The sequence below is a fragment of the Eumetopias jubatus genome, unplaced genomic scaffold (genome assembly GCF_037043125.1).
Source record: "Eumetopias jubatus isolate StellerSeaLion01/CBP00866 unplaced genomic scaffold, mEumJub1_p1.0 scaffold_6, whole genome shotgun sequence".
Taxonomy (NCBI): domain Eukaryota; kingdom Metazoa; phylum Chordata; class Mammalia; order Carnivora; family Otariidae; genus Eumetopias; species Eumetopias jubatus.
Genome location: NW_028274812.1, coordinates 137,564,362 through 137,590,387, shown reverse-complemented (window position 1 = coordinate 137,590,387; position 26,026 = coordinate 137,564,362). Strand labels below are relative to the sequence as shown.

At 43.1% G+C, this 26,026-nt stretch overlaps 1 protein-coding gene across 9 annotated transcripts in view; it reads left to right on the top strand.

Moving 5' to 3' along the window:
- ATXN1 (ataxin 1) overlaps positions 1–26,026 on the top strand; it is a 396,258-nt gene that overhangs the window by 56,161 nt on the left and 314,071 nt on the right. Inside the window, exon 1 of one of the 9 annotated variants that reach the window (XM_028107402.2) lies at positions 1,120–1,318. The exons of the other annotated variants lie outside the window; for them this stretch is intronic. The gene's annotated coding sequence lies outside the window, so the exon portion shown is untranslated. Of the gene's footprint in view, positions 1–1,119; positions 1,319–26,026 lie in introns of those variants that run through there. 9 annotated transcript variants of the gene reach the window in all.

Below are 26,026 nucleotides of genomic sequence, written 5' to 3'. Positions count from 1 at the left end.
GTTTAAATTTTTTTTTTTAATTTTTAATGTGGTGCCCACTTCCAGAACATTCCTGCAATGTGGGTCCCATCATCATGTCCCCTCTTTTATATAGATTTTTTTTTTTTTTTTTTTACTGTGCTACAAATACACAGCATAAAACTTGCCCTGTTAAGCATTTTTAATGTCGGGGTTCCATGACATTAAGTCCATTCATGGTGATGTATGTCATGACTATCCTATAGTGGCAGTTTTTTATTTTAGGGGCAAGTCTCCCAAATTAAGCACCTTGGGAAGCGGGGAAGCAGCATCCCTAACCCCACAGCCTAGCAATACTGCTGTTAGAATGAAGATGGTGGTCTCCTGCGTCTTTTTTCTTATTCATATGATTTTGTGCAGACCTACTTGCGGTACTGTTCATGGAGGTTATAAGGTGTATTTCAGAGCTGTAAGGGAAGTTAAGGACAGTTCACTCCATCCCCCCCCCCCCTTTTTCAGATTTAAGTGATGACTAGCTGAGAGGGACAGTGGCTTGCTTAGCTGGACAGTGGCAGAGCTGGGTCCAGAGTCCAGGTGCTCCATCCCCTGAGAAATGCCCTGGGCTGGTCTGTCTTTAGTTTCAAAATGTGTTATAAAAAATTCATCGGTGGTTTATTTTTAGGGTAATCTTTCTCTCCCTCTCCCTCCTTCTTTGTGTGGTTTCTGTGTCTGGATTTTTTTTTTTTTTTAATGGCGTCTTCAGGAATTTGTTTTAAACAAGAAAATCACAACATTGTTGTTTATTACTTGTGACCTCTGACATTCAGTGCTGTCTTGCCTACGTTCAGATATGACTCTCCCCAGGATCTTCCTGCCTTTTTTTTCCTCCCCTCCCCCCTTTGTTTTGCTGATTGTAGTAAAACCCAAGTTTAAAGGTGATTGTTGTTTTCTCAAGTTGGGGTTTCAGACAGTTGCTTTTCCTTCTTCAGAGCTGTTTCCCATTTCGGAAAATTGGGTGAAAACTCGGGGCAAGCAGAGCCTAGCAGTTAAGAATAGAATGTCTGCTTTCCCCACTTCACACCCTCAGGGCTGACCTGCCCATTAGGTCTCCTCTGCGGGCTCTCGGGCCCATCGGGCCCATCGGTGAGCAGTTCTCACCTCCTCCTGCCCGCTTTGGAGGTCTGTGGGAGGTGGTTCGGAAGCCTGAGGAGGCCGGCGGAGCTGGGGTATATTGTTTGGGTCGGCCATGGCAACCGCAACAGTAAAAGGAACAGGAGTAGCCTTATGCTGTTCTGTAAATGGCCACGATTCAGCCGTTATCTGGGGACTTCTGCTCGGCACCAGACAACCCGATCTCCTGGTAAGGTTAAACTTGGCCCTCCCCTCCCAACCCCTCTGAGCAGCCAGGAATGGCCCTGGGGAGGGAAGGAGGGAGGGAGGAAGGGAGGGAGGGAGTCCAGAACACAGCGAGATGTGCACCCAGCAGAAACATAAGGCAGAAACAAGGAGTGTTTTCTCGTCTGTACCCCAGATACAGAGAAAGAAGGAGGCTCCCAAATCCTTGCCGAAGCTCATTGTTTTAAAGGGCTGAGCACCTCGCTCCAAAGAGCCTGCCCAAGTGACCAGCTTGGCTGGCAGGAAGGGGCCGCCACGGGAAAGTCCGAGAAGACCCCGGGATTGGTATATAGGGAAGCTAAAAAGCACGAACTGCCTGCCACATGGGTTCCTTAAAACTGTAATTGAAGAAGACAGAGTAAGCTCCCGTTGCTTCATAATCGCTTTTTTTTTTTTTTTTTTTACACTTAGAATAGCGTTTCTTTTCATTCAGCAAGCAGATCATTTTCGGTGTCATTCCGTTTATTTTGAGTAGTGTGTTTCATCCTGAGCAGATGAAGAATTTTATTTTTTAAACTCTGGACTGTGTTGTTGCTTCCTACCCTGGGGAAACTTACTTTTTTTTTTTTTTTTTTTTTAATGCTGATGAACAAAGTCTATGTGGTCAAGTACTGAATTGTGAATGTGTTTCTCTCCCAAGAGGCAAAAACGTTTGATTCTTCTTCAGAATCATGTGAGGCTGACATTTCACTTGGGGAAGTCTAAGGGAGTTGGTGAGGTTTTGCATTCATGAAAACAAGTGCCTCTTTTGCTCCTTATCACCTTTTAGTATCTGTCATGCTGGCTCGCATGGTGTGGTCTGGCTCAGCTCTCTCCCTGGAAGTCACACTGTGCTTGAGCAGCCTCTTTATCAAGACCCGCAAACAGTTCTCAGGCTTCAGCGTGAGGAGCCAAGGGGGTAAAACCATCAATAAACAAACGGGTCAGCCCTCCCCGAAACCCCCTTGGAATGTGCCTCTGGATTCAGTGAGACCTGCTTTTTCTCCTTTTGCTTCCTCACTCACGAACCTAACCTGCAGGGCTCTGCTGCACCCTTTTGTTTTCACTTTTGTAGTCTGAGTAGTAACGGACAGGGAAGTAGTTACTCAATTTGTAAAACGTTGGCTGGTGAGGTCATAGATTCTGAGATTAGCCTGTAGTTTGTAACTGTTTCAAACAAGAGGACAGCAAGATTTTTGCTTGTGTATTTCGGAGCTGTTTTTGTTGCTCTTTTAAATGCAGTGTTAACAGTGAAGGATAGAGAAATTGCTTTCTGCCACTGAGCTGCTGAAAGGGTGAACACAACAGATCCGCAAATCCAGACGAACTTCCACAGGCAAATACTATTTCTTGTCTAGTGGTGAACTGAACATTGCACAGAAGAAAACAAAAAAAGGGGGCTTTTTTTTCTGGAAGTAAAGATCAGGTATTAATTTCTGGACAGACCTTGTGTTGCACAAGTGAAATTAAAAAAAAAATTCCTCTCTGGTTATATTTTCTTGGCATAGTTGAGCTTTTCTGCCTTTAAAAAAATTAGCTTAGTTGGAAAAGAAAGCAGTATTGAACACTGTATTTCATTTATTGAATTGGAAGGACAATCATAGAATCAGAATTTTAGAATTGATGAAAGGGCTTTAATCTAACCGAATGTTCTAATTTTACAGATGAGAAATCTGAGGTGTAGTGAGGTTAAGTGACCAGCCCTGCAACACACGGCTCGTTTGTTTGAGGGCTGAGGCTGAAAAAAACCAGCTCTCCAGAGACTCCTAGCTCAGTGTTTTTTCTTCTCTGGGCATAGCTTTTTAGCTTCAGTTAGGATCTTTCTCTATTATTGGGATTATTTTTTAAATGGCTTGGTTTTGAAAATGTATGATTTCAATGTCATTGTTCTCATCCTTCAAGAAGAATAAAAAAAAAAAAACTTTCCTCAGGGGGTCTGGGTGGCTCAGTGGGTTAAGCGGCTGCCTTTGGCTCAGGTCATGATCCCAGTGTCCCTGGATCAAGCCCCATGGCGGGCTCCCTGCTCAGCGGGGAGCCTGCTTCTCCCTCTCCCTGCCGCGTCCCGCCCCCCGCCTTGTGCTCGGTCTCTCTCTCACTGTCTGACAAATAAATAAATACAATCTTTAAACAAAAATTTCCTTAATGAAATGGCATTAGCCATCTAGAATGGAAAGTATACGTACATATGCCACACAGACTTTTTAATGATTATCAGTGTGCCCTATCTAGAAGTTTTAATCCTCTTTAGACGAAGGTTTACGTGTTTAAGAAAAGCCCAGCATTGTGTTCAGTGTGGCTGTAGAAGGAGGAAGCATCACCTCCTAGTCTTGGGAGGCAGAGTGGGGGAGGTAGGGAGGGGCAGCTCCTGTGTGGACCGCTCAGACACATTCTTGTTCTCGAGTCCTTCACGGGTTACTCAAGTGAGAGATGAGTGAAGCCCTTCTTCAGTGCAAGTCACGAATGACTGAGTGATGCGTTTAGATTTAGAGTTTCCAGGTGCTGTTCAAATAAATAACGAACATAGTCTGCAATGCAGGTGAAAAGTTAATCGTTCTGAATGGAAGTGGTTGCCATTTTTTTTTGCCCCTGTTACCTCTACGACATTACTCTCTTGCTGTGCCATGGGGGAGAGATGATTGGAGTGGGCAAACACTCTCTCCTGCTATTCTAGCCATAGGAAGGCACTGAGGGTGAGATGTATCTCCACGGCTGACCGGAAGGGACCACCTTCTGTCCCTTGGGCAGAACTCCCCGGAGCCGGTGGGGCGGGGGGGGGGGGGGGGGGTGGGTTCTGCTCCTCCTAGTAGCTGGAGCTCAGGAGAGCTGAGGCTTTTGATTGGTTGATTGCCATAAGGACTTGATTATTTATTTGTCCTTAGGTGTTGTGAACAGACTGATTTTATTGTTGTTTCATCCCCATTTGGCTTTGTTAGAAGTGTATTAGAAAGTCAGAAGGCAGAAATGTTTGGTCCCTTTGGAAAGGCAGGTCGGTCATTTACTCGCTATGGGCACTCTATTTAGGAAACTTTATACCGCATTTTACAATAATTTCTTCCTGAAAATGTTGAGGTGGGTTCCCCCCCCATGTGAGTAAATTGGAAACATTTGAGGATTAAGCCTAGTGAGAGTTTGGCCTCTTTTATGAGAGATTTAGGGAGTTGGGGACAAGTAGAGGGGAAAAATAACATACAAAAATAATTTTTTAAAAATGAAAAAAAATAGGCTTAGCTCTTCAGAGACCATAAAAAATTTAAGTGCAAAGAAACCAGAAAACGGTGGAATGAACGCTTATGTTAAACAGCCATATTCTAAATAGCATTGCGATGCCTGGGATGGAGAGGGAATAGGAGGTTGAGAGAGGTCTTAGGGAAGTCTGCGGGGGGCATTATAGCAGTTTGATGACATCCTTGTACTTGGAATTATTTTGTCCTTCATACCTGATAATATGTTAATAATATGCCAAGGAATTTTCCTGATTTGTGATCTAAAGCGAAATCACCTCACGAATACGTGGTCCGTGAAATCCAGCTAAAATAAAATGTGTGAGTGGGTGCATCCCTCTCTCGTCTCCCTCCCTGCCCCACTGGGGCTCTCCACTTTAATATGGTGGTGTGGGTGCCCCTCAGGTGCCCTGGTGCAGTGTCTTAGGAGTCAGTGAGCCTTGCCAGAGTTTTCCTTAAAACTCCTACTGATAGAAGTATCATATCCGTACAGCAAAGATGTTTAAGAGAGAGAGGAGTTGAGAAGGTATTGCATGAAAAATGCCCCTACTCTTCCCCTCTCTTCGCTTTCAGGGTCAACACTACCTTTCCCTTGAAAATGAGAAGGGGAGAAAACCCTTTTTCTACTACGCCTGTGACAGAGATTTCAAAACTCTCTTGGTCCATCTAACACCGGGCTGTGTGACCACCAGACCTCTGGCCAGTAGGTCAGAAAGTAAATTTCTTTCTTTCTTTCAAATGTACCTCTCCCCAAAAGAATGCAACACTCTAATTCTTCAGAGTTTCTTCATGATTAGTCACTTTTGTTCCCTCATGTTTCCCTAGTAAAGTTTAAACAGTTAATTTTGTATACTCCTGGAATTAACTGCTTTCAGATAGTATATTTTAGTCGGTGTATTTAAAGGCATCAAGTGCTGACATTGTTAGAAGGAAAAAAACACCTCAACATTTTCAGGAAAAAATTATTGTAAAATGCGGTATAAAGTTTCCTAAATAGAGTTCAGGGTAGTGACATTAATTTATCCTTTTTTTTTTTGGAGATTTACTGTCATTTCTCTGAAATGATTACATGATATAGGGCAGTTATGATGTCCCAGAAGCTCGTAATTCTTCTTGATGTCACGGCCTCTGTCCTATTCACTTTTTTTTTTTTTTTAAAGATTTCATTTATTTATTTGACAGAGAGAGACACAGTGAGAGAGAGAACACAAGCAGGGGGAGAGGGAGAGGGAGAAGCGGGCTTCCCGCCGAGCAGGGAGCCCGATGCGGGGCTCGATCCCAGGACCCTGGGACCATGACCTGAGCCCACGGTAGATGCCTAACCACTGAGCCACCCAGGAGCCCTGTCCTATTCACTTTTCCTGGATGTCATGTCTTACAGCTCCTTTCCTTTGCCTCTGTCTGATCTGTTGTAAACTTGAGGGAGATCAGATAACCAAGCTTATAAAAATTACTAGCCTGAACTGTGTACCTTAATTTGAACCCCTTGCTTTCCTCACCTGCCAGCTTGGCCCAAGGCAGTCATGGCCACATTCTGGGCGCCCGAGGCTGACACAGTCGGGGAGGACTGTCCCAGGTGAAATAGTATGTTAATATATAAAGTAAGGGCTGCCAGTGTGCATGGTATTTTTTATTTAGTAACAGCCCACATGGGTACTGGATAAAAAAAATAAAAATAAATAGGGTCCCTTCTCGGCTTCAGCCAGTCGTGGTTCTAGATGAATCCGTAAGACATCTGTGTAGGACTTCAGTGTTGACTTCAACAAGGCAGAAAGGGAGGCCTGTTTGGTGTAGACCGGGAGCCTCAGGAGCAATCTCAATCCCAGATGGGTTGTCCTGTGTGCCTGGCCGGCATTGCCGGGGGACTTGGGTAGACGTGTGCCTTAGAGGAGTCCATGCCCGTGCCCGCTGTCTTCAGCTCCATTATCCCAGGAAGCAGAGGAGAGGGGACAACCTGAAGAGCATGGGTTTGTTGGATCTGCCACTTATGCTTCTCATCAGCTTCTTTCAGCTGAGGGGGGAGGAACTGGTGGATTTTGTGCACGCACCAAACGTGGGTAAGAGGACAGAGTGATCAATTATGCCGTGTGTGTGTGTGTGTGTGTGTGTGTGTGTAACATTTTTCCCCCAAAGTAGAAGCAGTGATCTATAAATGGATCTTTTTTGGAAAGAATGTAAACCTGACCTTTGGAACTCAGAATATTTTTTTTTGAGATTTTATTTTTTTATTTGTCAGAGAGAAAGAGAGCACAGTCGGGGGGAGTGGCAGAGGGAGAGGGAAAAGCAGACTCCTCGCTGAGCAAGGAGCCCGATGTGGGACTCGATTCCAGGACCCTGGGATCATGACCTGAGCCGAAGGCAGACGCTTAACCAACTGAGCCACCCAGAATATTTTTTTCATAGAAACAGTGTATGCTATAGCTGGGTCCCATGAAAGCTCACCAAGTCCCCTAACTTCCTTAGGACCATGCCCATCATAGTCTCGTGGACCCTTGGTGCTAACGGCCCTTCAGCTGGTTTGGCCCATGATTACGAAGAATGGCCACTGTGGCTTGTAGAATAATAGTGAAAAATGTGAGTAGAAGCAGGTCATTATTTATCTGGTAAAATGAGCGAGGCTAGCAAAGGGCCGGATGGGAAGTGAAATCACTTCCTGAAGTGGTGCCCAAGGACCCAAATTTGAACTAAGAACAGAGGGGAAGTTTAAGGTAAGGAGAGTTAAGGGTTCTTCTACTGGAGGAAGAACATTCTCACCTCAAGACTGCCTGAAAATAGAACAAGCTGATTGATGAGGTAATGAAATCGGCATCACCTGACATGTTCAGGCAGAGCTGGGAGGCCCCTCTCGTGAGGAATTCTCCAGAAGGGAGCCATATATTGAATGGAGAGGAATAATATACAACCAGTCCTTTTTTTCCTAACACTGAAATATGGCACTGAAGACTCACATTTGCGTCTCAGTTTTTAAATTGGGAAAGGTGATGTAACCGCATTGAAATAATTTTAACAAAGGCAAACAGCCTTAGTTTAACAACCCGAATACGGTATAACTTTATTTTTGTATTAAGTTCCTCACTAGCCTACACCTAATTTCTTTCAAACAAGGGGCAAAACTTAACTAAACACACAGAATGTTATTTTTCCCACTCTAAAGAGTGTAATGTTCACCATTACTGATCTGTTTTTACACTTCAGGTGCTGATAATAATACACATATAATGGTATATTTATGTTATTGCTTATTTGAGTGTTTATTTTTTATTTTTAAAAGATTTTATTTATTTATTTGACAGAGAGAGAGACAGGGAGAGAAAGAACACAAGCAGGGGGAGTGGGAGAGGGAGAAGCAGGCTTCCCGCAGAGCAGGGAGCCGACGCAGGGCTCGATCCCAGGACGCGGGGACCATGACCTGAGCTGAAGGCGGACGCTTAACGACTGAGCCACCCAGGCGCCCCTTGTTTGAGTGTTTAAATTCATTATTAGAAAAATGAAAACCATATTCGAAACGTTTAGGAGTCTTACATAGTTTAAGTTTTTAATGGTTTCAAGATTTTGACGTTAATATTTCTGCACCTTAGTGGTCCTTGAGGATTATTCAGGGCAAGGTTCTTCTGACTTTTATAATTAGCATGCTGGATTCCCAGTTCTTCCTAGCCCAGGATGGGCTGTGTTTTACAGTAAACTCTGATAAAGGGTGATTGGAGGTAGAACAGTGAGGACAGGCTTCCAGTTAGCAGAGAGAACCTGTGACTTGCCGTCTGCTTTTCCTAGGTCACCAGTTCTCAAAGAATTTGAGTATAATTAAATACACTTTATAATAAACTAGGCTGAATATAATTTAATCTTTTCCTGAAGGTACTCTGGAGTCTTGGAGTGCTCTGGGGTCATGATGAACATCAATTACCTTCTCGCGGTGGGTGTACAGAAGGAGGTAGATAATAGAGTTCCACCTGATTGAGTCCTGGCTGACCGGACCTTTTCTGTTATCACAGGGAGTTCAGTGTCGAGACTTTGGAACTGCTGTTTCATGTTAAATTCGCAGGCAGGAGAGAATGTGATAAAGATGATCTCTTTGGTTTTGAGAGGTCGAAAGTTGATGGTAATCATTCCCGTGGACATGGTGGTATAGATAGAATGCCTGTCTATCTGCCAAATGTCTAAAACTCTCTCATATAACTTGACCATTATTCGATTCCTTTTTTTAAAGATTTATTTATTTATTTGAGAGAGAGAGCAAGAACCCACGAGAAGGGGGAGAGGCAGAGGGAGAGACAGAATCCTCAAGCAGACTCCGCATGGAGTGTGGAACCCAATGCAGGGCTAGATCTTATGACCCTGAGATCATGACCTGAGATGAAACCAAGAGTCGGACGCTTAACCGACTGAGCCACCCAGGTGTCTCCGTTGTTTGATTCTTATGACAATCCTAAGAATGAAGCATGGCAGCTGACATCCCATTTTTACAGATGCAAATAGACCTCAAAGTTTAAGTGACTTGGCGAAGATCACATAGCATGTAGATGGCTGAGGCCACTTGACTTCAGAATTCAGTGTTTTTGTTAGCATTCCAAAGGATACTAAACATTTGCACATTGTAATATTTTTGAGTGCTTACCATGTTGTCTGTGGTGTGTGTTTATCAGCTCATTTAATTTTCACAAAAGCCCTGTGAGTAAGTAGATCTTGGTTCCTTGGAACTATTATGATTACGATGTTTAGAGATGAGGACCCTGAGGCACACAGAGAGGTTAGGGCATGCAGCTGGGGAGTGGCAGAGCTGAAATTTGAACCCAGGGGCTTGGGCTGCATGGCCCAGGCTCTCCCCTTCATGCCATCCTGCTACTCAGTGTGCAGACACACCAGTGTGAGGTCAATCAAGAGGCATGTCTAAGGGAATCTTCCTATCTGCGAAGACCTCTGCCTGTATGTTGGGTCTGGGATCATTCTGACAGACGTTTTGAGCCCAGATCGGCCATTTTGAGATACTTAGCCCTGAGCCTCAGTTTCTTCATCTCTAAAACAAAGATGTAGAACACCTCACTTCTTTGTAAGAATGAGATGAGGGGCCTGTAAAGCGCCGAACACAGTGCTTGTTCTGTAGCCTTTATTTTTAAAATTGTTTTGGTGATCATTTATTCATAATGGCCAAAACCATATTACAAGTTTTCCAAGAAGCTATCGTATGTTTCCCCTTGTGTGAATGTGTTTGTATTAATGGGATGTATTGTCTTTCTTGAGTCTTGAAAATAGGCACATCTGATAATTACATTTATTAATACTATTATACCCAGCTGCACTGGTCTCGACTTTTAACTTCATATCCTTAGAGAGCTAGCAAGTTGTCCAAGAACCCAAAGTGATCATACAAATTATTTGTCATATAGTTTCTTTGTGACTGTGATAAAGTAGAGGCTCTAATGGAAAAGTGCAAAGAGCAATGTTGATGTCAGTGGTTGCCAAGAATTATATAAACTACATAGAGCTCATTAGAAAATACACAATGTGACTGTTTTTCTTCTGTCTGAACACATAGCACCTAGAGCTGCCATTTGTCCACCATACCAACCATATTTGCTTGGTTTATATCTGTGTGTTCTAGGTATCTTCGCAATGACTGTCTACCATCCTTTACCATGCTTTCTAGGCAGTGTGCTTCAGACTGGAGGCTCTTTCTAACACAGGAACTCTATTGGCTTAACTGTGGTACCTACTTAATACATGTAACTGGCGGTAACTGCTTAGTAGGTGCTTTACATATTTAACATACCTCATTTTTTAATAAATACAACCCCCCTTCTTTTAACATTTTTAAAAAAGATTTATTTATTTTAGAGAGAGAGAGAAAGTGAATATGGGAAGAGGGAGAGGGAGAGAGAATCCTCAAGCAGACTCCCCACTGAGTGTGGAGCCCAACACAGGGCTCCATCCCAGGACCCTGAGATCAGGACCTGAGCCAAAATCAAGAGTCAGACGCTTCCCAACTGAGCCATCCAGGCACCCCTTAACATTCTTTTAAATTTTAAATAGGCATTTTTTCCCCCATTTTTTCCTACCATGCATGATAGCACTGCATTGGCACTTCTAAACTACGCATCTTTCTTCTTGTCTCGTAGGAGTTTATATTCATTCTTTTGGTGAATTTCACAGAGTACTCACTTTGTGCCTTGTACTCTCTAGGTTTAGGGAATCTAATAATGAGCAAGACAGACAAGGTTCCTGCCCTCAGGGAGCTTTGCCACTCTGCCTGAGGATGGTCCTGATGAAAGGAGCCCATAGTGATTTGGGACCTGTGACCCCTCCAGGGAATTTCTGCCTGGACATCACATCACCCTCATCTCTATGGAAAGTACGAAGTGCGTATGACATTATGTCAACACTTATTCAAGGGTAATGAAAGGTGCAGGTAGTGTTTGCAAATACTAAAGTCTGGTTGCAGTTTGAGGCTTTTTGCCTCCTTTCTTATCTCCTCTTATTCTTTTGTCTCATTCTCAGTTTTCAGAGCTTAGTCATCATTTCCTAGATCTTTTCCTAACATGTAATCGGGTGACCCAAGGGTGGGAGGCACGGGTTGCTTGAACTGCGCCATCTGCGAAGGCGACCGGCTGGGAAAGAGGATGCCACTCTGTGTGGCCAGGTCTGACTTGAGACAGCTCTCGCTGAATTTATGTTGCGTTCAATCTGTCTGGACAAGTCACTCGATCTGTACCTCCATTTTCTCATTATTGGGAAAAGGAGTTGAAGCAGAAGGATTTTCTAAAGTCCCTGCCAATGCTGCAGTGTTGTGATTCACATGTTCCTGAAAAGTTGAGTGTCCTTATGTCAATAAATGGAAATATATTTTCCAATGAGCCTGGAAATCTATTTTCCAATTATCCTCTCCCCTGGTTTATAACTTATCATCAGTGTGTTGTGGCTTCTAACACTGTTGCTGCTCCAAGCCCATCAAGAGGTTAATTACCTGTGAAGAATGAGGAGCTGCTGGAAAGCTGTAAAATGTTCAAGAGAACTTTGGAGCTAATCTCTTTGGTAATGTGAATAATAAATGTCCTTCATGTATCTAGTTTCCAGGAGGAGGCATAGTGGTACAGGGCTATCTACGCTGGACAAAGTCAAGTTGCTGATAGAGGGTCAAGCTTATCAGGATCATCCCCTTTCTTCTAGAGGTTATTCAGTCGGAGCACAAATAATGCTTTTATTTTATCTATCTATCTATCTATCTATCTATCTATCTATCTATCTATTTTTTTGCACAAATAATGCTTTTAAAGAAAACAACTGGGTTCTTCCATGTGCCCTTAGGAATCCGGAATAGTACCCTTTTTGTTTGTATCATCTCGCTGTCCTGTAGTGGGTAAAAACTCCAAATGAGGAAACAGATGAGGAATTTGTTTCAAAAAACTTTGTAATTGCTAACAAAGTTCATCTCCTTTTCCATTCTTTTCCATCTGGAAAAGAACAGCCCCAGGCCCTAAACTTGCTTTCCTGTGACTTCAGCGGACCTCATGCGTTGCAGTCCCGTAGCACTGCCTGACTCACAAGCTCTGTCCTAAAGAATAAGTATTGTCTCCGTTTGCTCGAAAATATGCCAGGCAGGAAATCCCCTCTGCATATAGGGAAGGTAGTGTGTTTCAACACACACACACACACACACACACACACACACACACACACACACACACACATCACTAAGCACATCTATTTTCATGCTTCCTTTCAGTAAAATACCTAGGAAAAAGGGAAAGCTGTTTAACCAGCTTCTGGTGGTTGTCGGGGATATCATTAGTGGGAGTCTCAAGATAGTAAATTAAATTTTATGAAGTAGTTTATTGGTAGTTTTGGAACGGCATTACTTTTTAGGTAACCCTGTTTGTCACTGGGCAGGAGGGAAGCAGGTTGAATGTCACCAGGAATATTTTGTGGAAAGCAGACATATAAGGAATTCTCTTTTCCCCATTACCCTTATATTTTTGGGTTGCCGTGTTATGTTAAGTCTGGCTGGCCAGATTCCAGCCAAGAGGATGTTACAACTTATGAAAAATTATTCAGCCTTCGGTGTTAAGCAGGACTTTGCTATTTCTGAATTTAGTTGGTGTTCTTTTTTTTTTTTTAAAGATTTTATTTATTTTCGGGTGCCTGGGTGGCTCAGTTGGTTAGGCGGCTGCCTTGGGCTCGGGTCATGATCTCAGGGTCCTGGGATTGAGCCCCACATCGGGCTCCCTGCTCAGTGGGGAGTCTGCTTCTCCCTCTCCCTCTGCTGCTCTCTCGCTCATGCTCTCTCTCGTTCAAATAAATGAATAAAATCTAAAAATAAAATAAAAAAGATTTTATTTATTTTTGAGAGAGAGAGAGCAAGCACACAAGCAGGGGGAGGGGCAGAGGGAGAAGCAGGCTCCCCACTGAGCAGGGAACCCGATGCAGGACTCAATCCCAGAACCCTGGGATCATGACCTGAGCCGAAGGCAGACACTTAACTGATCGAGCCACCCAGGTGCCCCTTTAGTTGGTGTTCTGTGGAGGAGGCCAAAGTCAGGGGTTTTGCCTGTCATTGATAAAGGAAGCCTTGAGCTGTTGGCTTGGTATTCGTGTACCAACTTGCCTCTGGAGCTGAGCTTAGAACCTTGTCTCCACTTATTCTGTCTGTGATTTTAGAGCTGTTTCAAGAATTTTTTTTTTTTTTAAGATTTTATTTATTTATTTGACAGAGAGAGACACAGAGAGGGAACACAAGCAGGGGGAGTGGGAGAGGGAGAAGCAGGCTTCTCACGGAGCAGGGAGCCTGATGCGGGACCCGATCCCAGGACCCTGGGATCACGACCCGATCTGAAGGCAGACGCTTAACGACTGAGCCACCCAGGCGCCTCTGTTTCAAGAATTCTTTATTGACTCGGCACCAAGCGTGTATTTCTCAAGTTAGAGGGAGGGATGGACTCCCAAGAGACAGACATTGTGTTAGCCCCCCATCCCTTTTTTAATAAGAAGGCTTTTTAAGTAAAGCCACTAAAGGATATGTCTCATTGTCATGGAAATTCATCACTTTATTTTTTAATTTTTTTTGCCTCCTATCTTAATATACTTTTTACTTTAGGTAACCACTATGATACAGCATACATAAATCCCCAGAGCATGAAAATGAATTTAAGAGCTAATGTTATTAGAAAGTTCTCAAGTCAGTGATACAGGAACCCAGTGACATGTAATCCACAAGACGTCCCTCAGTGAACTGGCTTTTCAAGGGGACTGTCACATACTGTTGCTGATAGAAGGATGATGGTGTTGGAAGGGACTCCATATGAAAGTACAGTTTCTTCATGCCTTATATGTTGTTTGGTGAGGATTTCTGGCAGAGAATTTTTTTGGGGAGGGGGAGTCTTCTGGTTGCTGTGGGAATACTGATTGACAGTTTTGGTGACTTTACGAGTAACAAATAAAGTTACATATGGTAAAGACATGAAAATATCAAGGAAATCATGTGTGTCCCAAATACAGATATCTCCTTTAAATTTGTATGCATCTTTGTCTTCATTCCTCATGGTGTTTGTTATCCTGTGTGTGTGTGTTTCTTCTTCTATTCTAGGCTGCTTGAGGAAAAATGCTGATTCATAGTGTCATTGTCTTTTGTTTTCCCAGGGAGATTCTGGGTCTGTTTCTAAGTTCATTTTTCTACAGCCTGGAGTTTAATCTCTCTAGATAAATCTTTATTTTTTTCCCCCTCTTACAGACACAGGGCATTTTGCTCTGTTTATGTTAATAAATGTCAGGCTAGTCCCAGAGAATTAGAAGACATGCCAGTCATTTCCTAAAGCTCTTGAGCATGCTTTCTTTCCCCCTCTGTTTCTTAATATATTGAACTTTTTGGAGTTTACCTTTTAGGTGTTTGAAGATGGTATTAGGAGATTCTAAGATTTTACTGATAGTATCTAGAAGGTCTTGTCATCACTGATCTAGAACACATATATCAGGGAGACCCTAGTGGAAATTTTCTTATCCCAAAAGTTTAGAAGGTTTACATTCTGGAGAGGAAGAAGTTTTTCAGATATATTATATAGATTTTGCCATAGTGAGGTGAGTGGTACTTTCAACTGAACATTTCCCCTATACGAGCCAGCAGACAGCTTGGCTTCCTGGTTGTAATTATATGCCATTGGCTTGGTGGTTATTATTTTAGAAACTGAGTTCATCATGGACTGCCTGAGCATTCCCATTAAGATTGTAATTCCATCCAAGGTTTATAGTGTCATCGTAGAAACTAGATGGAATTACAGCCCCGTGCACATTTTGGAAGACTGCATTATTTATTGAAATACTTTATAAAGTTAAATAATTTTGTAAATATCCTGAAAGTACTTGGGACTTAGAAATCTAATCTTAGCCACATAGAAGGTTCTCAGTAAATATCTGTTGTTTATTTGGTTGACTTCGTTTACGTCTTTAAATAAATTATGTTTTTTTTCAAAAAAAAAAACAACCCTGGAGAGGCTGTACTTGTATCTGTAGGACTTAAAAAAAAAAAAAAAACGTTGCCTTAAAAGCTTGTAGGGTCTCCTGCTTGTTAATTGATGAAAAAATTGGCTCCGTGTATGAATATTATTTATTCTTCTCTGGTTCTAGCCTAGAGTGTAAAATTGAGCGGTTCCAGCGGCCCAGGATCTTCATTTCAGAGAAGTCCACTTGTCCCAAGTAATCCGTTTTACATAAACATCTCTTTTCTACATCATGTTGCTAAACCTGTGTGCCCCATGCCTTTGAGGTGGACCCCTATGAGGTGAATAATTATACAACCAGAAACTTTGGCTGTTCTGTTGGAATATTGGATGGATGCCTTTCTTAATGGTCTTAATCAGGGCAAGAACTGTCCAGATAATTCACTAACATGGTGTGTTACCAGATATGAATGGCCTCTGGTTTTCATGCCCCTAGACATACTACTTCAGAAAAATATAAGGTTGGAAGTTCACAAAAGATACATCATATATTTCACAGTCTGATATGGTTTTTATTTTTTTTAATTTTATTTATTTTTTTCTAAGTAGGCTCCATGCCCAGCGTGGAGCCCAACACAGGGCTTGAACTCAACGACCCTGAGATCAAGACCTGAGCTGAGATCAAGAGTCGGACTCGTAAATCAGCTGAGCCACCCAGGTGCCCCTGATAATGGTTTTTAAATTGTAGACTCTGTGTTATGTATTTTGGGATGATTATATATACTCTGGGTAACAAATTATTACTGAAAATGTTATTGCCTGTGCCATCATGCCCTGCAAGATCATAGTGTCAAGAAGCTAAAAGTCAACATATTTTGAGTATTTTTTTTTTTATTTTGCAATTTTGGGGATTTGCAGGCATGTATGGAAGATTCTTCAAAGCTAAAAAAATTTCAATGAAGGAAATTCTGTATTATTTTAATTGTCAGAAATACTTAAAATTTATATAAAATTATATTAATAATCCATTACTTATGAATGTATCTGTTCCAGGAAGCAGGAAGCATTCATTTTTAAGAGTTCATATGTAGAGGGGACGCCTGGGTGGCTCAGTTGGTTAAGTATCTGCCTTCCGCTCAGGTCATGATCCCAGGGTCCTGGAATCGAGTCCCGCATCTGGTTTCCTGCTCAGCGGGGAGTCCTCTTCTCCCCTTCCCTCTGCTGCTCCCCCTGCTGTGCTCTCCCTCTCTTTCTGTCTCTCTGACAAATAAATAAACAAAATCTTTAAAAAAAAAGTTTGTATGTAGAACAGAGATAACAAATAGGTAGAGCTAAAGTCAATGCTTTGTGCTCTTGAAGAATTTATTGAAAAAGAAGATAATCTTTACCTTGTCATCTCTCTCTTTAAGGGCTTAAAAACACTTAGAGAATGTTTCTGCTTTTAACAGTTTAAAGGTTGAACAATGACGGGTCCCTCTGTCTTCTGATTTATTTTGATGTAAATTCTTTTTCTTTTCTTTTATCACCTGTAAACATTTTATGTTAGCCCTATAAATTAGATGCTGGTCTTTAATTAAATAGAACCCCTTGATCCACCTTACAAGGAACAAAAAGTGGTATTTTCTCCTTCAACATCTCACAGGGAGGACTGCTGGATTTTATGTAAGAAGTTGACTTTAAAAGTGGTGGGGTATTTTTGTATGTGGTGTGGGTGCAGCAACAATATTGTGCATTTCTTTCAAAAGGATCTGTGGGTGGGGGAACTACCTTTGGTGCCCTCCCTAGTTACTCACTCAGTTGTTCCTCACCAGAAGAGGGGAAACCCAGGGCTTCGTATCCACTCATTCTGAATAACAGGGCTGGGGGTTGGTGGGGTGGAAAGGCCACTGTCCTTTGGCAGAAGCCTTCGTGGTACAGTAGCTTAGCAAAATGCAGGGTGTTTTTTTGTTTGTTTGTTTGTAACATTTTATTTATTTTTTATTTTATTTATTTCTTTTAAGGATTTTATTTATTTGACAGGGAGACACGGCGAGAGCAGGAACAGAAGCAGGGGGAGTGGGAGAGGGAGAAGCAGGCTTCCTGCTGAGCAGGGAGCCCGATGCAGGGCTCGATCCCAGGACCCTGGGATCATGACCTGAGCCGAAGGTAGACGCTTAACGACCGAGCCACTGACGCGCCCCAGCAAAATGCAGTTTTATTCTTTTACTATCAGTCTATAGCATAGGCTCTTGTACAAATGACACTAGTGATCAAAATGGAGTATGATAGTGAACAAAATTTATGGCGCACTTAACACATTCACGGGACATAAACAGTGAAAGCATTTAAGTCCTTTCCCAGGTAGTAAGTGATTCCTGGAGCCAGAGGTGGAAGGCTAGTTTGTGTGTCTATGCCTGTTATTTGGGCAGTTTAACAAATATTTGGTTCATTGACAATTTCCGTGGTTTTCCTACAGAAAAATTTTTTTTTTTTTTTTTAAGATTTTATTTATTTTACAGAGAGAGAGAGAGAGAGAGCCAGAGAGCATGAGCTGGGGTGCGGAGGGTCAGAGGGAGAGGGAGAAGCAGACTCCCCACTGAGCAGGGAGCCTGACGTGGGGCTCGATCCCAGGACCCTGGGATCATGACCTGAGCGCAAGGCAGATGCCTAACCGACTGAGCCACCCAGGCGCCCCCCCTACAGAAAATTTCATTCAGTGTGCTTCTCATTTGTTTTCCATGAGGCCTTTGTCACCTCTAGAATCTGAAGGTGAATGAATGAAGAATCTATAATTTTTTTTTTAGAAAACACTCCTGATTTAAGAAATGTGACACTTGCATGTAAGACCAAAAATTTATAGGTTATGCAATAAATTCAAAGAAATTGAATTGGATAGCCGTAAGAAAACATTATCTTTATTAGCAGAGACTAAATGACTGAAGTTTTACTAAGTACTAAAGGCAGGTAAAGAATGTCAGTGGTCAGGCGACACCAGAAACTGCAGAAGTCAGGCTTGTCATTAACGATTGTGTGGCCTTCGGCAAGTAACCTAAATTCTCTGGGCCTTAGGAAAAACGAGGAAGTTGGATTATATTAGTGGTTTTCAGATGTGGCTTCAGAACCCCTTGGAGCAGCTGTAGGTCCCCCACCAGGCCTCTACCGAGTTAGCCTAGAGCTTGGGTTGGGGAGGGAGGTTGAGGCCCAGGAAGTTTTGTGCTACAGTAGCTAGTAGGCATTTTCAGTTCGTGGGGCCATTAAATCAAGTGATCTTTAAGACCATTTCCAACTCTTACATTTCAGTCAATCCCTAGGAGAAAAAGTTCGTCCTTAGTCAGCAGGAAGCAATCCAATAAGGAATTGGGCCTCTACGAAAGAACACTTTCGAATGGGAGAGGGGGTATGGGTTTGATCATTTCCAAGGGCTGCTGCTTGTCCGCGGTCAGATAAGTCTAAGATCTTTCCAAAGGCATCGAGAGGAGAGCTGAGAAAGGTTATTCTCTCTACCATCGCTCCTTCGAAGACACTGGGGACAGGAGTGATAAAGGTCCTTTGAGTTGAGGGGGATCTCTGGATGCCCCCGTGTCTTCATGTGATCAGGCGTGGGCTGGTCTGCGTTGATGTTGGCCCCGTGGCCAGCGTCGGAGTGATGGACAAACGACGGGCACGGTGGCCATCTGTCGTCATGCCAGACCAAGGAGGGGCTGGGAGGAGTGTGACGTGATTGAGCCCCAGGCAGAGGCTCTGACAGCTCGCTGGCATCCGGATCCATCGCCTCTACCCCTGCAGCCTGGGCACAGCGACTAGCTCAGGGAAAAGGGGATGAGGGGCAGGGGAAGAGAGGAGACTGCAGGGACCTAAGGTGTAATAGCCATGGTGGCCGCTGAGCCGTTGGCCAAGAAGAAAAGTCTCTGGCACTAGATGCCAAGCATGTTTGTCCTAGAATGGGGTTCAGAAATTCAAACAGAACACTGTCTGTTTTGAAGGACTCATGTGAAAGGTTGGTTTGTCCCGAGCCTCAACCCAGGAGTCTGCCTGTCATAAACATGGTTAAGTCATCCCCAGACCTGTTGACCGTCATCTCCGAAATTCGTTAGACAAGGACCCGGGCTTCAGCTCTCTGATGAGGAGTGGGAAGGTGTTTTTTGGAACACCTTGGCCTTTTGAATGGTAAGGGAGGGCTCTCTGTCAGAAGTTCCTGCAGGACAGTTAACAGAGGTGGAAAGTTGAAATAACCTTAAAGGTACCGAAGCTGAGAAACTGCCCTCTTTATCCTAACAGCCTCAATTAGTTTTGGAAGGCTGTCAGTGGAGAAACTCAGGGCCGCAAATTCAGAAGGCAGCCGTGTCGGTGTCGGGTGCGTCGGGGGCCCTGGCCCCTGGGGCACCACACCTGTCTCACACCTTGTCGCAAACCCAGGTGAAGAAAGCCGCATCCTCCTTGCAGCTAGACCCCGACACACGGACCTCTAAGATTTACACTCTGAACACTCAAGGAAGTGGTTGGTTGTGTGACACAAGGAGTCCTCTTTGGTAAATAACTTTTTTTTTTTTTTTGCAAAAGCTTTATGGAAGAAAGCAGAAGGATGCCTTTCCGCTAGTGTTTTGGAAACCTGGATCTCATCAGCTTTCTGGCTGGTTTTGGCTGTCGAGGTTCCTTATGCCAGAGCCACCGTGAGCCAGGTTTCTGAGGTTCCTCCGGACCCATGTTGGCAGCCTCTTAAAAATAACTGTCATTCCAAGTTCAGCTAAAATATATAACTCAACAAATAAATACATATAAAGCGTATGAATAGAAGTAGCAAAGTGAGGGTTAGCGGACCCAAGAGTGACAGCCTTGCCATGAAAAATACCATAAAACACTCTTCGGAAGGTCAGTTGCTTATGTTATTACTGTACAGTAAATGGAGAGGCTCTGACCCATTTCTCATGATCCGTGATTTCCCATTTCTCTGCCGGGAGGTTTCGAGGAGCTGACCCCTTGCAAATTTTCCTGAAAAAACAAAACAAAACAAAAACTTCCCTCATGTCTGTCACTGGTTTCTCCCAGGCAGTGTGTGGGCAAGGGGTTCACCGTCCTGGTAAAAGACATGAAATGTCACCCTCACATCTTCCCTTTTTCTTCTAGAAATGTTCTTTACGATTTTGAATGGGAAATCCTCAAATGGAGTATTACATAATGTTTGCTGATCGAGCGTGCATGTGATAGATGAGAGCAGAGAGCCCGGTAGAGAAGGGAGAATCTTCACGTTTGGACCCTATGCTCACTGCGTCCGGATATGGATGCTGACAGGTCGGGGGAGGGGGCGGGGGGAGCTCTGAAGGAGAACAAGCTGCAGACCGAGAAGGAGTCAAGAGTCCGTTGTTCTTTACCTGTGGTGCTTATGTTTTGTCAAGGCTCTTCCCAACATTACCGTCAGAGAGGAGAGAAGACATTGAAGCCTGTTCTATGGGGAGCTGTTTGTTATACAGGGTGGCTTTCATTTTCAAGGCTCTACTATGTTCAGAAGAGTGAATGTTGGTGCTTTCAGTGTTCCTTCTCTCCGCCCCCCCCCCCCCGCCTCTCCACCCCCCAGCTTCTGCTATCTGCCATGCATATATTTCATTTGGCATTTAAGTGCACGGTTCTTAAAACTGCTGACGAATAATCTCCCTTTCACATTTTGCTGGCACCATGGTCTCACTGTAAATGCTCTCTGCATGTTCTTGGGAAGTTGCATAATTGCAGGTACTCTCGTTTACTGTGCAATATGCTCGGTGACTAATGGCCTAATCAGGACTTGGAAAATATATAAACAGTTCAACAGAAGCAATTGATTCACTGAGCTCTTTTCTTCCAGACAAGGGTGAGCTAATGGGAGTTAGAAAGACGGAGGTGCGCAGCCTTTGATGTACTGCAGTTGGAGTGTTCCCACAAACGCCGTGTGTTATTGCTCATTGATGCCGTGTGTCCTGTTTCATATGCATGAGCCCGCGGTGCCAAATGGTCGTCCTAATTGGCTCTCACTTGGTATTCCCTAATGTGGATGTTACGTGTGTTACCACTTTTTTCCCTTTCCTCTCAATACGCCCGAGTGTGACGGCGTTGGAGGGGCAGGCTGTCTCATCTCGTGTGTCCCCCGTGGTGACACCCTGGCCCTGGTTTCTGAGGAAAAAGTTGCTGTGGAGACTCTAGAAGCTGGGCTGCGTGGCTTACCTCGGCACGTTGTCGTCAACCCGGGTTCTTGTTCTCTTGTCCTTGGCGGTGCTTTTCCTTCCAAAACGTCCAGTCGGGGTGCCCGGAGGTAGAGACTTGCAGCGGGGACGGAGTATCCCAAAGAGGACCCAGGTGTCACCCTGGAGCCCTATCTGGTGGGGGACAGAGGATAGCAGTCATCACTGTCATGTTGGGAATGTATTAGATATCCTCTGAATTCTGCATCTCGTCCCCACCCAGTCCTTTCCCATGCCAAATTTGCTCTCTTTTAGCTTGATCGCTGATTGAATTTCTCCCGATTTTTGATGACATCGCTGAATCTCTAGAAGCTAGCGTCTCATTGACGGAATAGTTCAGGGCATTCGAAAAGAAATGATTAATGACATGTTTTCTCAAATAAGATACATGCCAGTTCATTCATCAAGGAAAAAAAAAAAAAAAGAGTCCTTTCACACGTTCCCCGTCCCACATTCATGGTAATGTTTGGATGTCTTTGTGGCTGTTTAGGAATTAGAGAGCCCCCAGGCTTCTTTCCAGAGAATAGTGAATGACCACTCATCAGTGTTATCTGGTTCACTTTAAGTTTTAAGTTGCTGGAGCATAAGGTTTCCCATACCTTCCGGGACCCTGTCGTCCTTCACTCCCTCGCTTGGGCGACATGCCCTCACCCTCATGTGGGAGCTGCGGTGGGCCCTTCTTCCTTGGAGGATCTGGTGAATGTACGACACATTTTGCTGTTCGTACCATCCCTTGTTAGCTCTCCCAGAGGAATGTGTGTTTTGGAAAAGCACGGTGGTTGAGAATTTCTCCTGGAGCTCAGCACACTGTGGGTTAGGAAGTGAGAAGAAAGGGAAGGGGGTAGAGGGAGATGTTTGGGGGCTAACGGGCCTTTCTGGGGCTCTTGAGAGCAATAGATGTTAAGGTCAACACATTGACCCAAGGCTGCCTGCAGCTCTGCTTTGCACCATGACCCTCCAAAGAGACCATTTCTGGGGCTACTGTTCCCAGAAAAGCTGGGGTACAGAGCAAGGAGGCGGGACGGTGTCCTCCCATACTTACTTAAATCCTGCATATTTTGTCAGACTTTTATTATGTGTATTATTTTTAATTTTTTTATTACATAGCAACCAGATTACGAATTCTTTAAAGAAATTGTTTTTCACGTTACTCTTAATACCACTACATTAAGAACCTGAGATATAAAGCCACAAATCCTTTAACTACAACAATAAGAAACGTATTAATATGCATTAAGGTTAAAGAAGCTTAATAGTACAACAGGACAGAGCAAAATCTGCTGGAAGGCACTGACGCTTTAGCATTCTTCGTCCAGTCCTTGCATTTAACTGCAGAAACAGAATACTTATTTTAAGAGACATTGATGTGTGGACCTCCAGAGAGTTCTTCCTCATCTAACTCAGTAGCTCCTGGACGCCAGTACACATGGAAGTTACCGTAAAGAGTTGTATGCACAAAATCATGTTTGCAGTGTCTTACAGGGAAGTTAAGGGATTTTCAAAGTTAATTTGGATTATATGTGACTTTTGCTTAGCTTTTGAACTTAACCTCCCACGTAAAAACTGTACTCTACTGTCTTTTCCTCCCTCACTCCCTACTTTTCATCTTTTCCTTTTCTTCTCCTCTCTGTTCCGACTGGTGGATTAAATCCCACAGATTTTTTTTTCTTGTGAAATCAAAATAGTGGTGTCTACTTATATTCAAACCAGAAAATGACTAGTATACTGAATATTCAGATCTCTGAGGAAAAAAATAAATAATGCAAGTATTCTGTAAAAGTCTATCTAAATTCCTTACCCTGTGTTCCTCTGTGGCTTTCTGTCTTCAGTTTCCCATTTTTAGCTGGAAGAGAGTACCAGCCAAAAGACAGCCAGGTTCTCTTTGCAGCAAAGCATATCAAACCATCTGTAGATGAGAAAGTAACATTTTGGCTTAAAAGCTGCCTTCTAATATGAGACAGAATGGAGATGATAATAACTAATAGAGAATAGAAAATGGCATTGTGAATAAGAATCTGAAAATAAGGTTTTCCTAAATAACCCAAGGATGTCTGGTAGTTGGTGATACAAACATGTACATTTCCTCAAAATCAAAAGGAATTAAACTAGAGACCCAAGAAGCCAGATTACAAAGAAGTATGGTAAGTGAAAGATACATCGAACATTATTGCCAGAATTTGGAAAAACGAACAAGCAAACAACATTTTGGCTCAAGCAGCAGGTCTGTTTAGGCAAACAGCCATGGATGGGTAAAAGTTGCAAGAAAAAAAAATCTCATCATGCACCAAACACTTTCAGACAACCATTTAATTTTATTTTAAGTTTTACTTATTGAGGTAATCTCTGAACCCAACTAGAGGCTTGAACTCACAACCCTGCGATCAAGAGGCGCATGCTCTTCCGACTAGAGCCAGCCAGGTGCCCCGACAACCATTTAATTTCTTAAAATTTCACAGACATTTTAAAGGGAACAGTAAATACAGAAAACAGGTGATGATGGACGAAAACAGAATGAGTTAAGAGCAGTACTAGAAAATGAACAATTATATCTGAGTTTCATCAGTGTCTTTTGCTCACCTTCACAATTAGTCATCCAGCGAGAAACAAACGGAGGTGAACATTTTAGCTGCTTCAAAGGAACCAGCTGCTTCAAAGGACAAATGTTCGTGTTGAATTTCACTGAATTGTAACCCTCGACAAACTACAGTGTAAACAGGACAAACTTCACTGGTGGGAGTGAAGCAGGATACAAGTAAAATGGGTAAAATAAACAAGATTTGAAGAAAAATCCTAGTATATAGAGAATTTAAAAATAGAAGACGCCCCCCGCCGGCGGCCCCCCCCCCCTTAATGAATACCTGTATTTCAACTTGGAGCCCTCTGCCTGCAAAGTTCACTGCCTGTCACTTCCCAGCACTCACCACATACCTCTTGATTCACACCTCATGGTTTGTTTACATATCTGGCTCCCGGACTCAGGGTGGAAAGCTTCTTTAAGGACAAGGACAAACTCTGGTTCCTTTTTACATTTCCCGTGGTGCTTTGCTCACTGCAGCCACTCAGACATTAGTCATCGATTTTTTTAAAAAAAACAGCTGGCTTGGTAAGTGAAAATAAAATAAAACAGCAAAATGAGACAAACACTCAGATCTGAAATGTTACAAAATAATCGTCAACAGTGCTTGAACACAGGATCAAATGGACATACTATTCCAGATACTGTGATGGAATCATTGAGGCTGGTGTAAAACTTCTCTTTGTCAGCTGAAGGTTCCAGAATAGAGGCCAACGGCATAGCTAAATTTGTTATGGAGATGTTTCCAACCCAAAAGAATCATACTGAAATTCTTTTGTCACCATGAGCAATCCACAGTAGAAAATACAATTTGTGAGTTGGGAATCAGAGTAAGGAACCCAAATTGATATTCTTTTCTTAGAAAAAAAAAATATCCATTCTTCCACTTGTATTGCTTTCCTCTTTTATAGCTTTGGCTCCCTCTTTCCCGTTGTCTATTATCCCACCACTAGATGGACAGTGTGGGGACCATATTTCATTCATATGTGTTCTTGGAGTCTAGCACAAAGTAGGCACTCCGCAACTGTTGAATGAAGAAATAAGATGTTTCAATTTCCCTAACAGCTAAAAGGATATATAAAACCAGTGCTAAGATCAACAAGAGTTGGTTTCATATGCTGGTAATTGTGGGTTTGGAAATAAGGAGCTACTTTATACATTATTTTTATAGAAGTGTGTCATATACCTGAGTAACTTTCAAAGTAAAAATTTATAGTTGTGGGATATTAAAGCTGGCAGGGACTTAAAACCTGTAGCTCCATCCACTTAAGAGCATTCCCCTGCTCTTCTCAATTAGCCATATAAAAGCGGGGAGTGTGGGTTAGTAAATAATCTTTTCAGAACCTTAGCTTTGTATATGTTTTCAGCAGATTGCAAACTCACCCACACTTGCTACTTTATTGCTACTGTGGTGGAGTCATTCCTGTCCGGATGAGGGTAGCTGGCTTGGAGACAGAGGCTCCGTGTTGTTACCCTGTTGTTACCTGTCTTGATGTTTCCATGCATAATGCAGCACTTTGGAATTTGTGATTTTGCATATTGGAGACAATGGCTAATGATGTCCCAGGTCTTTCTCCCTGTCCCCACCCCATCATCTTCATCCCCGGCAGTGTGCTACATCCCAGTTTTAAGTAGCATACAATATTCATCCCCACTTCCCCCTGAAAATTCTTTCCCTGTCCCCTCCCTCCTCATATGTACTGCTTGTCACCAATGCTTGAATTTCACATGTTTGAAATGAGTTAAGAAAGATAATCTGTGGCTACCAGGGTTGAGTGTCCTGAGGCCAGTATCAGTACAAAAAAAGTTGAGTGTAGAATCCATAATGAGTATAGGGGTTTGGTGTAGGACCTTGACTCTTAGATCTTCAGAGTCACATGATCTTATTTGCAGGCTTTCTAAGAAGATTGTGCACTTGGAGAAAGGCCTCTGAGAGAAAAACGTGAAATTCTAAAGTCTCAGGATTGATACGGCAGTCGTGGATGGAGGATTAATCTACAGAGACTGTAGTTAACTGATCGGTTAAAAAGCCATTGGTTACTTGTAGGTACCAGGGATGTGTATGCTAACATGCCTGAAAGAACATTCTGGAGAGCCACCTCCCTCCAGAAGGCTCTGGCTTTCAGTTAGACTAATGGTGATCCTGTGAATTTCACATCCCATTTTGGAAACTGTAGTCTTGTTTCAGATTCCAGGAAGAACAGGACCTGTGTTTCCCATTTACTGTTTTGTTATTTTGGAAATTGAAATGGCAAGTCTGAGCAGAATTAAGAATTACGTAAAACAGGA